Below are 15,607 nucleotides of genomic sequence, written 5' to 3'. Positions count from 1 at the left end.
CATTTTTTTAATAATTCTGAGAATTAATCCTCCTTCAAAATGACAATATTTTTGAAAGAGAGGAACTTCTTTCAATGGAAAGGTGTTGAGCACTTCAATTAACAGATTCATCGGTGACAGACCCTGATCAGAGAAGTCAATTTTCACAAACACTGGCCTCATCTTGGTGCCATGGCAATGAGGAGGCATCCTCCCTTTTTTATTTTTAAGAACATTTTCTCAACACTGACTCTGTCGGTGGTGCACGTAGAAGCCAAGTGCTCAAGCATCACATTCATCATGAAGGCAAACCGAAAGCACAGTGATAAACACACCCCGGGAGCTGATGGAAAAAGACAGCAATACCTTTAGCCTTTGTGTCTGTATGAAGAGGGAGGCGATGCTTGCAGCAGCTCTGAGCCTGACCATCAGTTGTCATCAGAGGCAGTGGGGATGCTCTGCATCAGCCTTCCATTGCCCTGCAGCTCAGTGTGGTTGGAGGCAGCCTGTGCAGTCAGGCATGTACACACCATCCTCACCCTGCAGCCAGTGCTAGAAAACAAAAAACAGGGAAACAGAAAATACCAAATATTATTGTGTGTGCCAGCCAGAGAGATATTCCTCATCTATATGGAAGACTTTTTTTTTCCTGTTTGCTCCAATTCTTAGCCCAGTAACACAATGCAGGCCTGCAGCACAGCGAGGAGATTAACTGAGCATGAGGCATTAGAATATTGCAAAGAGGATCAAAAGAGATTTGTGGCTGAAAAGCCACACACCAGAATTACAGTCAGCTGAGAAGCTGGGCAGACAAGAAGCGGGTAAATCGCTTAAATTTAGAGATCTTCTAAAATAAATCCAAACATTGGGGAATGTGCTGCAGCGTGTCACACCAGCCCTCCCTGTGACATGAGGCTACACATAACACCAGCGTCCTTCAAAATGGAAAACTAGGTTTGTGGCATTCAAATATTAACCAGCAAAAAAGCAAAGTCACAGTAAATATGGCCACAGATGTGCCAAAACCTGAGTGCCCCGAGGACAGCAACAGACAAAGCAGTAGCCATGCATCATTTGCCACACAGTGATAAATAACACAGGGAAATAACAGCAGTGGGAGGACAGAGTCTTCCCATGGCATTCCCTTCTCCAAAGTGAAAACCACTACCTGGGTTCCCAGTGCAAAAGATTTTGGAGTAGAATTCAAAATAGGAAATTATATCTCAATTGAGATAAAAATGTTCTTCACTGCAGCCAAAGCAGTAGATCAGCAGGGCAGTGACATGCTAAGACCCTGCTACTCCCAATCCTCTAACAGCTCCGGGTGTTCATATATGTAAAATTGAGAAGTAATGTATTTCAGAGGATTATCACACCAACATTTGTAATCAGCCTTCAAATTTTCACACTGAGATAAACCATAAAGCAAAGAACAGTAGCGAGTACAAAATGAGGACGGGTTTTGTACTGTATGGGTCCTAGGTGGGATGGAGGAAACTGCTTGTAGTCATGTGCATGGTGCTGCAGTTTGGATTTGTGGCTACAGCAGTGTCGATATCTCGCCAGCAGGCAGGAGGCTGGGACAGGACAGCCAAAGGGCCCCAACCGAATGGTGCCACCAAACTCCAACAGTGCACCAATGAAGCAAACAGACTTCTTTGGAGTGCAGTGGATTTGTAAATGGGAAATGTACCTAAGGTGTCTTAAAAAGAAGTTGGGGAAGACTCTTGCTCATTAGGCCGAGGACTGAAAAAGCAGAGTGCTGCGGAAGCACATCCCTCAGGGAGGTGTATGGGTGGTTGGTTCAGAGCTACCACTGCAGAAGATGGTTTCATTCTCTTAGATTGCCTTGTTGGCTGAGATCAAGTCCTGTGTACTTTCTTTCATACACCAGGAGTACCTTTTGCAGTGGAAATGTCAAATTGATTCCTTTATAAAGCCACAAAATCTCTTCTACTGACACCGAAGCGGAAAGATAAATTTGAAATTCATCTTCAGGAGAGTCTAATTTACTGAGAACTGACATCATGATTACTTTACATAATAAATGTGTAGTTATCTGCAGATATATTCCAATATCTAAACAACCTATCTCATCTTATGAGAATATTGTCCCATGTTTGATATCCTTTCCACTACATCAAGAGGTTTTCAGTTATATGATTTTAAAAACAGAATTCTTGCACAAATGAAATTTATGATAGCAGACATTAAGCAGCAAGATAAAAAATAACATTGGGGACATCAAGTGAAATATACAACAGTACATAGATTAAACAACAAAATACTTTTCTGGGGAGAGCGTATATAGGAGCATCACCTATAACCACATGGCAAAGAAGAAAATAAGAAAATTGATTAATCTGTGGTACATGTAGACCCCCTAATTGTGCAATTTGATTTCAGGAGGAAAAAATAAGCTTTAACATAAAACAAGTGATTGCTCTTTGGGGAAAAAGGCGTCTTGAGGAAATCGTGAGTGTGAAAGAGCAATTCGGCTGAAATAAAGGGTGGTTAAGGACAGATTGTGTCAGCTTACTCTCTATGAGAGGTTCAGCAGCAGGAGTACTTGGCTCGGGAGCCCATTTTTAGGATATGGGCATGAGTTGTGCTTTTAAATCTCAGTTTGCCTGATTTCCAGTTAATTTTATGATATCCAGTTCTACAGCAGATATGAACACTCTGTGAAGTGAGCACTGGGTCAAGACAAACCTGGGATTGAGATCTGAGCTCCTGTGTTAGGAGCACCTTTGCTGAACTAGGGCTCAAGGATGTCCATTAGGAAGAGTCAGACATCCCGTATCATTATGGGATGGAGGCCCAAGCCTGAACAGAGAAATGCACGCAAATAATATGCAAAATACAAATATTAAGTGATGTCTTTTAAACCCAAGTGTTGTCTTTCACTTAGTTTCAGCACACTGATACATGGCAAAGTTTTCTGAATTGTTAATGTACTTAACGTAGGAAAGATAATACAATCTCCAAGAGGCAAACAGATCATAAAATTCCAGCAAGGCCATCCAAACCCATGTGGTCTGCTAACGGCTCCACAGTTCACTGTTGGAAATTAACTCCTGTTAACTGGAATAACTTTTAATTCTTCTTGAAGCTCTCCTTCCTTCTCCTCCCCCACAAGTCAGAAGTCATCTCTTTGATGTCTGAATTCAACTCTGTTCGTCCCACATAGTTTCAAGTTCAAGATCCTACTTGTGGGCTGGAAAAACTTAGTCAAAATCCTGCCTGCTGTCAGAGGCCAAGCCACTGTGTGCAGTTTCCACAGCTAAACTTGTGTCACTTAGCACCAAAAGAAGCCTGCATTTAGTGAACGAAGAGTCATTCCAGTAGCTCAGCAAAGAGCCCAAACACACACAGTCTGACAAATTCTTTTCAGCAAGCATCAGTAGTACAGACAGACAGGCACATTATTTCAAGCCTCAGTTCTCCTGAATCAGAGGGAATAAATTAGAACAAATAGCTCCAGCCAAACAAGAATATTTAGTATTTTTATCTGTCTCATCTGTGAACAACATCACATAATATCAATTGAATAACAGCTTAATTTCTCCAATCTCTGCCACGTACCAATCTTTAGGTAGCTACTTACAGGCTTGCAGAGGTCTCATCCCTGCAGCATATTGCACACCACAGGTTTTGTTCTCAAAACTGTCTTCCAAGTGGAAAATTATATTTTCTCTTTAGTGGTTGGATACCATGTCACACTGTTAAGATACTGGTTTGACTTCCAGGTAATTGCACAATTAATTGGAGAATATTCCTCAACATTTTATTAAAGTGAGGAAAGAATTAGAAACATCTTTTTGGAAAGATGCTCGTTTGGAAATGATTTTCAAACATCCAGCCCTCCCAGGAAAGGTAAAGTCTCTCTTCTGTCTCTTTACCAGAGCAGCCTGTGAGCCACATTGATAATCTCGGACTGAAATTTGGAAGACAAGAGCTGATACCTGTTCAGATTCGATCCACAGCCTTCAAAAGTCCATATAACCTTTTAAATCAATAGATTTCAATACTTTTGAATCATGCTACCTTTGGAATATGTTGACTTTTGCGATATCTTAAAGCTTTGTATGTGTGCTTATTGGAAAGTGAAATTGCACTTGGATTTGGTTTCTTCAGTCAGCACTATAACTGCTTTTGCATTTTCATCATGCTTCAAATTTAGTGTAATTACCCAATCTTTGAAAGAAGGAAGGTGCTATAAATTCTCTGCGCTTGACTCTGTATTTCAGGCACTAATAAATGTTTGCATCCCTTTGGATATTATTACATCTTTATTCTTCCTAGTAGAAAACTAATAATCAGATTTTAAGCTTTTTCCCCTCGTCTATGGATTTCATGATGTTAGAAACTTTTACGTAGGCATGTCAGTGAACTTCCTAATGCAAGTCAGTACAACAGTATCCATAACTTCCATTCCAAAACACAGAACCCAAGGACTCAGTGCTCCAATTGTCACGAGAAGGCTCCCATTTTTCTCAGCCAGTTTTTGAAGTCTTTTTAAAGCGAGATAAATGAAAAAGCCTGTTCAAGCCTTTTTTAATATTTTTTCCCCTTGTTTTCTTTATATACACTTCCACCACTCTTGTGCATGCAGCAGATGGAAAATAAATTAGTTCTGATTTAGTTCCTGAGGTCTTTGTTACAAAGCAGGCAATATTATAGGTGATATTAAGCATAAACACCACTTTACACATAGCGTAAAAATATTAGCCTTTCCTGATTTTACCTTGTAAGGAAAGGTAGACATAAGACCTAATATAGAAAACCAAAATCTATGCGATGCAATGTCACATCTGAGAATTTTGGGGTTCTTATATGCTGTTAAATTACATTTAAAGAATGTCACCAATGAAAGTGCTTACTATATTGTAATTATCACCCCAGTAAACTCTCAGTATTTAAAGCAGTGCAGTATTTAAAATTATTACATATACATATTTTTAACTTAATATCCCACGACACATCCTAGGTAAATTTAGTCTGTGCAAACTTCTTTTTAGATGCAAGATGCTTTCATCTCATGAAAAAGCCAGAGCCAGCCCCCAGACAGAACAGCTTAGTTTCCTTTTTAAGACCTGAAGTTCTCACGATGTTTAACTGTGATTAAACTGGAAATGATTCTGGAGTAATAAGCTTCGTTCTGCCTCCCAGCCAGGCAGACTTGTAGAGCAAATAATTCAGCTGAGATTGTTGAATATGCAGTCAGTCTGAAGAAAGAACTGTGGCAAAGCTTGTAGGTTTTCATGTTTCTTATATATTTTTGGGAGAATTTTCATTCTGAGGAGAATGAAAGCAAAAATGATACAGAGCTGGAAGAAGTTGAAGAAGTTGATGTTGAAGAAGTTACTTATTATAGAAAAGAAAGGCCATGATGAATTAGACAACGTTCTGCATGAGATGGAGAAGATGTAAGAAATGGCTGTTTTCTATTTCACAGAGTAAAGGTACAATAGTTTCTATAATAGAAAGGAGTAAGTCCATGGCGATAGTGAGGTGTCTTTACGTAATGCCTAATTGGATCACAGAAGTTGCTGCCTTCAGAATGGATTCCGAACACCCAGATTTACTGTAATATGCAGTATGAGGTCTGGAAGGGATAGCAGGTCTCACGACTTCACACAGAAGCCAAGCGTTGGCAGAGACTGCAGTGGAGTTGTATGAAGCAGCAGACAATTTTGCATGCTTACAGACTCTGAGGATTTTGTTCTGTGTTAGATACATAGACGTTATCTCTGATTCACAGCCTCACCAAACTTATTCTGCAAGTTTACCAGGCTTGTTTAAAGTAGTATGAAAAAACAATCCAACAATCTAAACTCTGATTTCCTCATGCTGATGCAAAACCTGATCTGGAGGCATATGACTACTCTGCCACTCCTGAGAATTACACTGAGCTCCATCAGCTTTCTTATCAATCACCACTTATTAAAAAGATTCATTTCTAATTTTGGTTTTCTATTGCAATACATACTCTTCCTGAGACCATAAATAGAATGGTAAAACAAGTTTTCAAAAACAAAACAAGCAAAAAACCAACCAAACAAAAAAACCCACAATCCCAAACAGACATCATTGTATAGAGGCTGCTGCTACTGAATTTTGTGATCTGCAACTGATATTTCAACTTTACCATTTAAGGAAGTTTGTTGGGGAGACAAATGAACTAGAGTAGATACAATAAAAATGATTAATTTTGTTCACTGTGCCCCAAAACCTGACCCAAACCCTTTTGTTATGAATCAAAAGCATGCACTTACCACAATAAAAGCTCTGCCAGCTCTGAGCAGCTCTTCCTGTCAGCACAAATCACATGTCAGATTGCGACCCCTCGGTAATTCAACACTGGCTGAAATTATGCAGCATTAGTCCATTTGGGCAAGCTGCTTCCAGTTCTTTGCCTTTTCTGCTGCCTTTGTTACCCTTTTGTAATTCTGTGGGAGAAAGAATGTGATAAAGGTTACCCCAAAGCAATATCCTGACAGGAAATCTGACCTACCCCAAATTCAGATTTAAATATAATGCTTCAGGCTCAGCCCTGTATTGGTGGAAGAGAGATAAATATTCATTTACCACTGCTGCAGGCTGGGAGAAGCAGAAACCTACTGCTCTCGTGCTCAGTGAATATTATCTCAGACAGAACTTGCAGCAACTCTGTGTATTAGCACTGGCTCTCAAAGAGCAACTCTACTCAACAACCGGCTCCAGTGGGTCAGCTTAAAAAGTTTACTGGTTTACAGGAAATAATGCCCTCTATGGAAGTACTCATAATGTGAACAATGAGAGTAGTTTAGGACTTCAATCCTATATGATCTAACTGAAAAGAATGCATCATGTTTGGCTGCCTGGACAAATTACAGAATGTGGTGATGACAGATGACACCATTACAGGCAACGATACATTTTGATTAAATTTACTCAAGAAAATCAAAATAAAATTGTGCTATGCACTGGTTGTTACTGGTACTATGAAGAGTTCCTGTGAGTTCGTACTTGCAGCTCTTTGTACAGTTTCACATGGGCTAAGCAGCTCAAGGCCATTCAAAGAGCTTCTTGAAACAAAGAGCATCTTATCTGCTTGGTAGAGCTTTCCAAGGTGTTATGCAAATAACAGCCTTCCCATTGTCTTATGGCTGTGTTCAATAGGACTCAAAGTGCAAGATACAAAACTGGCTATCAGTTCCCTTTCAGTTCCACTTCAGTAGCGCTGAATGCCTGCAAGAGACGTCTACATTTAACCTTATACAGTAATGGTCAGATAACGAGCTGTTAATTTCACTGATGACTGACAAACCATTTATGTTTTCATATGTCTGTTTTTAAGTACAACGTTCTGAAAGATGAATATATATAAGTCGCTCTGAAAATAATGCCTCCTATCTATTTCCATGGAAACTACAACAGGTACAAAGAGGACAACAACAGTATTTGATAGAGCAAATTCTGAGCTACAAAACACTATTTTTCAACATAGTCACCAGCAGTAGCTATGTGTTTTCAGATTGCCCCTCTGCTGCCATCTGCTGCACAGCAACAAAACACAGTACCGGCGGGAAGGTTCAACCCCTACTGCAGTACCACCAATTCTAACTTCATGGGCCAGCGTAATAAAACAGAAGGCAGTACTTTCGGAGCAGCTCTTGTATGTTTCATACAATTCCAAATACACGTTGAAAAACGTAATTATTTCTTATCATTTTTTGGTAGGCCTTTTTTCCTTTATGAAGTGCATACCAGTTGTCATGTAGCACAGTTCAAAGAAGTATTAGTCATGTTAATGGTGTTCTAGCTAATGGGAAGGGATATATGGGAAGGAAATCTCCTTTATTAAGTCAGTCAGTGAAGTATCCATTAAACCACAAATATCCTGGTGTAAAGCTCACTGGGTGTAAAACAAGCTTTGTGCACTTACCACAAAATTAGCAGTATACAAACAACTTCATCTATTAATCTGGGTGTGCTAGAAGTATTATTTCTATTAGCTCTTCCAGATCTACTCACAAGAAGCCCTTCTGTAAGTTAGCACATGGAGTGTGACTATTTTGGCAAACATCATGCCAGCACACCTTAATAAAGAACTCTGACAGAACGTTCACTGCAGTATTTCAGGTCTATTACATGAATTTATGAGATGTTCTCATCGTTTCCATGAGCCCAGGGTACATGTCCATTCAGGCAATGACAGGCAGCTATTTGGTACCAAGTGTTAAGTCCTAAATTGTTGTATACACCTGCAGAATGACAGAGGTGTTTTGAAAGACTATAACTGAAGGTGAAAAAAACAAAAACAAACAAACAACCCTCAGTCAGTTTCTTTGTGGTTAATTCTCACTTCTCCTCAGCCACTTGGCTCATACTGCAAATGAGGGGGCTTGATGGGAAAGAAGAGATTGCAAGTCCCAAGAAAGATTTGTAAACTTTTAAAGCAGCAGCCTTTATTGTGAGAAACTGGACATGTCTGGTAAAGGAGCCAGAGATAATTCCCAAGAGGAAAGGGCAGGACAGCTAATGCTCTAACCAGTGCAGACTTTTCCTTTAAGTTGGTGCTCTTAGGTGAAGCTTCATAATGGAGCTCATAAATAAGAAACATCTTTATAACATCAACAGGAAACAATCAACAAAGAAGAAAATATTTATCAAAGGGGAGATAGTAAATGCTGAGTTTCTCTTCAACGTTTAAAATATTCTACAAACAATGTGATAAGACCTCTAACACCTAAACCAAAGCATTACAGATGAAACCCTCGGGTTATGTTCCACTCAAAAGGAGTTCTGTGAATGCATTGCCACCACGGATGCACAATGCTGGAGCCATATGCCAGGCCTGCAATCACAGAAAGCTCTTTCATTTTAACCACTGGAATTTGGCACATGCGTACAAATTCAGTTCTAAGTTGTAGAACTTCTGCAAGACTTTATTTCAAAGCCAGTTTTTCCACTTAGAAAAAATAAAAGGTGGAAGAGAAGCTGCCTTCACCACTGCTTATCATACTGCTCTATCACATATAGACAAGTGGGCACCAGTCCTTGCTGCCCCTGTTCTGCCAATACCTGAGTTCAGCAGGCAAAGCCATGGAGCTGAGCTGAAGCAGAGGCAGAGCACAAACACAGGGAGCACTGTCAGAGAACAGCTCGAGATGGAGCCACAGGGATCACACACAGAGCTGTGTTCTGATTGGAAGTGTTTAATTCATCCAACTATGGCAACGGGCAAGAGAAAGCCATTGTATTTTTGCATTTTGCTAAACAGTGTTTCTCTGAAGTTGGCAGAACATCTCACAAGTTTTAACTTCTCACGTACTAGGGAAAAAGAGAAGGGGTGAGAGAGGCAAGAGAGAGAAGAAGGGAGGCAAGAGGAGGGAGGAAACAGGGAAAAGTGGGGAAAGGAAAAAGAGAAGTCTTCAGAGCTAGAGCACTCTGGCTCATCCCGTCCCAGCGGGTGCCATTCCCGCAGAGCCCAGCAGAGGACAGGCCGCACACAGCAAACCTCCGATTCCCAGCCTGAAAATCCCCACTCCACTTTAGGGAGTGTTACCGTGAGAGATAACAAAATGAAGGGCTTTGGTGCTTCATATGCCTTGGTTGCACGAAAGGAAAACTCACCCACTTCCAGCATCAGCTTCTTAGAGAAACTGCATGTTTCCCAGCACAGCAGCTGTGCTCCAAATGGAGTGCTGACATCCCCTGGGGTGGCTCCTGGCTTCACACCTCCGAGGCTGACAATGACAATCCCACCACCACTTGCAGGTTCTGCAAGGACCTCATGGCTTTCCTCAGGGCTCAGAGATGACACTTTCTACTTGTTAGATGCCACTGAAAGTTGCCATGGACAATGACTGGGAAGGCGCACTGATTTCAGTTGCATGCCTGCACTTGGGATTGTGCTGGTACCATCCGCACCATTCCTCTGTAACTTGGGGCGGGTTTTCCCCAGCTATTTCAGTAAGCATTGAACATTAATGTCAAGAATTCTGGGTAGACATAGAAAAGATGCAAGATTAAAGAGAAGAAAGCGTCCTGTAACAAGGAGGGAGCCTTCAGAAAACAGCAGGTGTTTAACATGGCCCTATTGTGAGATTTGTTGTAAGATTGGTAATGAAACACCACAGTGAAGGCTGCAGAATAAAAAGCTGAACACAAAACTCAGAAAAACTGGAAGCATTTACTGCAAGTGCATCCTCCCTTAAATGTTTTTAAGAAGTCCAATGGGAATACGTTTCTCTACCTGCTAGTAAAGTTCATTTCCATTAGTATATCTGCTCTGGAGCAATGATGCAAATTAATAAGCACGGGAATATGCAGGAGAGAAAAACACAGCAGGAACATTCCGGCCCAGCTCAAACATACAACTGCGCCCTGCAGCACTAATTCACAGTCAGGAGAAGATAGTGAAAAGAAAAAGCTGTTGGACACCAGCTGAAGGAGACCCCACGTCACTGCCCTAAGCCTTATTAAATCCATCATCAGCTCCTGGGTGAGCTGAGAGGTGCACGAAAGGCCAACATTGCTGCAGCACCGGTTTCCTATTTTATGTGTTTTTCCCATTTCGTCCATTGCACACTTACGTACCATTGCTGGTGTGGAAGTTCTGAGCAGGTACGACTCTCTACCTCTCTCAGCTCCTGAGGGGAGGAAATTATCTTTCAGGCAGAGTGAAGTTTAGTCCTGGTACTTAAAATGCAGACACAGACCCAAGTACACCTTGAGAGAAGACTCCACAAAATCCCAAGTCCATGAACATCTCGGTTTTCCTGGGAAAACAATGGGAGAGCAGGAATTGAAGAGCTGCAGCAGATCCCATTCAGATGCCAGTGCACCATGGCATTCACATCCTGCACCGTGCTCTTCTCTTACGTGAAATCTGCTCTCTATTAACTGGAACTCAGAAGTGGTGAAAACAAGATGAACTTGATACTTTTTTTTTTCCAGTAAGTGAAAGCAATTAAATATCCATATCATCAAGCAGCTGATGTAGCACAACATTTAGAAAGTTACAGATGACCACTTCTGTAGGAAAATATGCGGAGGAGAACAAACTCTTCTAGGGCTTTTCTTACAGACCAATATTTTTTCATAGTTACAGATTTCATCTTCTAGTTAGTTGTAATAAGTTGTCATGGTTCAATTAAAATTGGGATTATTTATGCCTTACAGTAGCTGCAGCTCTAATTTACATAATGCAGTTGTAGTCGTGTTTTCATAGTCTTCTTGTTATTGTGATATTTCTGTGTTTCATTAGACATTATCTTATATGCACTATCAAGTTCAATAAAACAGTTTTTCCTGCAATTCAGGTGTCTGAGAGAAAGTACCTGGTGAGTTAAGACAGATGGACACATGCTTACGCACTTAAAATACTCCAACTCCACTGCATTTCATTGTATGTCTAATTTTTCTATTTAATAGTAACTGCTCTAACCAAAAGTATTTCATAATCGGATCCATAAACGGATTTTTCTCTCCTTTTTGATATCTTCTTCTAGAAGCAGGGGGGTTGGACTCAACGATCTCTAGAGCTCCCTTCCAAGCCCTGCAATTCTTTGATTCTGACAAGTGATGTAAGGTGACTGAATGCATATCTTACCCAGATGTCCAGGAGCTTCCTTATAACATTTGTTTCAAATTAGAAATCGAAGCCTACTGGTTCTGAAATAGAACAAAAATCACTGTGAGCAACAAGTGCATGTTTACAGTGCATTTCAGCACACCTGGCTTTTTATTCAAATTCTGCCTTTTGCAGTGAATCAATTATGGGAACAATTTCACTGAAATTAAATAACAGAAAAAAGATGACTGAATTCCTAGTCTTCCAGTCTGTAAGTAAACGTTTGACAAAGTAGACTACAACAGAAGGAAGATGCCTGATTTCTGGCACAGATATAACCTACATCCTTCTCCTTTCCTGCCATCAGCTCCTTCATATTCCTGTAACTCTTTCTCGGAAATGTTCTGGTTCCCCTTCCATAGCCACTTGGTCCACCCCCACAACAAGTTCAAACCCCATCCTGTCCTATCTATCTTTTCTGGGTTGCTGGCCAGGCAAGGGGTGACACAGCCTAGATGGTCCAGAGCTATCAGCGTGTTAATGACTAAGCACATGCTGATTGGCTAATTAAAGGCTGCCAAAAAGGATGGGTAATGGTTGAGCTCTGCTTGCCTTCTCCTCAGGGAGGGCATTAGTAATCTCCTTTTCTTCTACACAGTCACTGTTTTTCCATAAAACTCACAGTAACACAGTGTCTTCAAAACCTTTGTATCCATCATGTTTGGGTTTTATTTATTTTTTTATATTTTCCTTAGGTTTTCCAATGAGTTGAAAACTACTGGTGGAAAGGAGAAAGCCAAAGGGCAGCTGACAGGTAGATAGACGTGTGCCTTTTATGAAAGAGACACATTCTTATGTTACTTGATTTTGGGGGCCTGAGTCATGATCTCTGAATAGCCAGTGTTGGGAATACTGTTCACTATTGGCAGGCACAGCGGGTAGAATGACACAAATCCCAAAGATAATATTAAAACGCCATAAAGTTCAGTAAGATGTGCGTTTCATTTTTAACTCTTCTTTGGTTTTGCTGATGCTAACGTGCTGCATATTTTAAAATCAGTTTTTGCAAAATATTTTTTGGGGGAAATACTTCTACCTGGTTACTTACTTTTCACTTATTACTTACTTCTGTCATCTACTTCTGTAGCCAGCATTCTCCTTAGATGCCACTATGAAAGTCAGAAAAAGAAAAAACATTTCTATATGGCACTGTTAAAGAAATAGAGCGCATGAATATCTTCAGATCAAATGCTATTCCTTAAGGTCTCTCCAAATTCTTGCAGTCTCATAGAAAACAAACAGCGACAACAAAAGACGAAGACAAAGTTATTCTGCTAACAACTTATGGGTACTCAAAGAATGTTGATATGAAGTGCATATCATGAGGGAACTACTGGGAAAATCTTACTTAGGATTGTGCAGCTGCTGTTCAGTTCCAGGGCCCTGTTGGTGCCTCGGGGGGTAGTCCCCCTGTCACATCTCCAACTGCCATTGCTATCTTCCAAATAGTGAGCAGCCATGGTGCTAAGGTTTGGCACCACACATCACCATGGTGGCTGAGAAAAAGCTCTGCTCTTGCTCAGAGCTCAGTGGTGTTTTCACACATAAAAAATAAAGGATTTTGGTCCTGCAGTCATAAACAAACGCCATGTTGAGGGGAAAAAGGTGGCCTTTTTTGGCAGAATCGTTACACAAGATTAACGAAAAATCATGCATTAGTTCACAACAAGCCATAGTCAGCGAAAAACCTCGAAGGAGGAGGAGGCCAGGTACTGCAGCAGGCGAGCTGCTGCAGGGCACAAAGAGGAGACATGGTGCAAGGGGCACTTCTAATCATCCACTTCTCTTGTCCCTTCTCCAACACGATCAGTGGCTCCCAGCCAGTCTGCCAGAGCATTTAATGATTCTGATTTTAATGACTGCGTCAGTGATCCTACCTGTTTATTGATGGATCATCATTCTCTTTGGAACTGTATCTAGTGTGAAACTTGGCACTATACCAAGGTTTCCACTCAGATTCCCTTTTATTTTCAGCTCTTTAGTCATTCTGATTAATATATTTTTTTATGACTTTCACTGTCATAATATATTAACACCACAGCCCAAAATGAAGAACCAACTAAAACCTTACAGCCAGTCCGAAAATGGGTTAGTGACTTTCAAGACCCTTGATGTGAATCATCCTATCCACCATTCATAAAGATTTTTTTCCAGCACCTGTAATGCACTGGCCTCTTTAAAGTACAATACTAAGAGTCGATTTAAAACAGTATGTTAGGGGCATGGCTTTGCAAACTCGGATCTCTCCTGACTTCAAATTCCAGTAAACCATGAGTTCATGTATGTTTATCATGTACTGAGAGCAGTTGCACAAATATCTTCTGTGAAAACAATTGCTCAGGTTGTAAGCAGTCAAAATGCTTGCTTTACACATAGATTTGACCGAAATGAGAACATCAGGGTTAGACCCTAAAGCCATAGCCTGGAATGTGCAAGGGTGAAACATTTATTGCTCACATCAGCTTGACACCATCAGTTTCAATACACAATCAATTTCAATTGAACACTCAAAATTTATGTTGCTGGTCATGAGTTGAATATTAGGCTCAGTTCTGAGCCATTGAGTGAATTTTCATGCCCTGGAAAGGTAATACAAAATAATGCAAACGACCAGGCAGAAAATGAGCTCTCGAATTGTTCTAATCCACATCTTTCTATGCAGTAACATTCTTCCTATATGAACATATGCAAAAAAATCCCTGAGCTTGCCACACTTTCAGGTGTGCTCATAATGAAAAAGAAACAAAAGAAAAATAATCAGTGAAAACCTGACAGTATGGTTCTAACTTAGATAGGCAAACTCTGGCATACTGCATGAAATTCCAGGATTTGTGTTTGTTCTAACATATAGACCCCCAACTCCCCAGATGAAATTCTTTTTTGTTGTTTTTTTTGTTTTTTGTTTTTGTTTTGCTAGCAGCTTGTCCAGTGTCATCTACGTTAATGTAAGATTTTATAAGCCATGACCTGTAATTATTTGATCCTGTCCAGATGTGTCTCGTGCAGAAAGCATATTAAAACCATAATTTTAAAAAATATAAGCGGGATATAGAGAACTTATAGATGCTTGAGTAGAAAGCAGAAGAAAACACTCTACCACTTCAGATGGCATAATACAGAGGTATCCTGAACTGAAATAACATAAAATAGGATTTAGAAAATGAAGATTTAGTGATTTAAAAGTTTTATGTCTTTTACAACTTGCAGAAATAATGGAAAAAGCAAGCTCAACTATTTCTGTGTAACATTAGAGTTAAGTAGCTAATGACATTCCTTAAAAATACCTTTGCTACTAAAGGTCTCTCAGTATCTAATTTGCTGCCCAGGATTTTGCTGACAAGGCAGACTTACTCTACTTAATAAGTGTCCACACACTTCAGTAATAAATTTTGATACTTAAAGGGTCAAATGGTTAGCACTTACTTGTAGTCGTATGCGCACTAAGTCTTTATTCCTGCTTATCTAGTACCTATCAGAAAAATCTATTAAAGTTTTCTGAAACATGAACTGCTTCATACACTTCAACTGTAGAACAGCATAGATTCCTAACATTTGCAGTGTATTTATTATGCATGTTTTTCCTTCCTGCTAGCATAAATCCCTCAGAATTTTCCTTTAGATAGTACAAACTTTCAGTCAAAATAGTGATAGAATACTAAAGCAGCTTTAAAGAGAGCTCTGCCTCAATTCATGGTGCAGCTATGTGGTTGGTGTATGTTTAAGAATGATAGTGCTGTCTTCCAGCACTGCTACCCATAGTACTTGGAAATATATCCTTTCAGTATGTGAAGACATATCCTCTATGAAGCCACCAGATAAATCAGTTCACCCTTGGCTGTAACTAAATGCTGTCTAGTGACTGGTGATCGACAGGGCTTTAACCTCTGACAGCTAGATTCATTGTTGGGACAACAACCAATCGTCGGTTTTGACGACATGAGCCTAATCAAAGTTGGAGTATAAAAGCCCCCTTGGCATATATAAGGCACACCAGTGTGGCAAGCT

General features: G+C 40.2%; 1 long non-coding RNA gene across 1 annotated transcript; it reads right to left on the bottom strand.

Annotated features, from left to right (window-relative positions):
- Nucleotides 1-358: 358 nt before the first annotated feature.
- On the bottom strand, nucleotides 359-10,603 carry LOC136057545 (uncharacterized). Its single transcript, XR_010623041.1, has 3 exons — nucleotides 10,567-10,603; nucleotides 6,258-6,431; nucleotides 359-531 (listed from the first exon to the last, which is right to left on the bottom strand). It is a non-coding gene; the product is annotated as an uncharacterized LOC136057545 (long non-coding RNA).
- Between the last annotated feature and the right edge of the window lie 5,004 nt (nucleotides 10,604-15,607).

This window comes from Cyrtonyx montezumae, unplaced genomic scaffold (assembly GCF_038088225.1).
Source record: "Cyrtonyx montezumae isolate F1298 unplaced genomic scaffold, pur_monq_1.0 scaffold_7, whole genome shotgun sequence".
In the NCBI taxonomy this organism is placed as follows: domain Eukaryota; kingdom Metazoa; phylum Chordata; class Aves; order Galliformes; family Odontophoridae; genus Cyrtonyx; species Cyrtonyx montezumae.
This window is presented reverse-complemented; position numbering and strand designations above follow the sequence as displayed.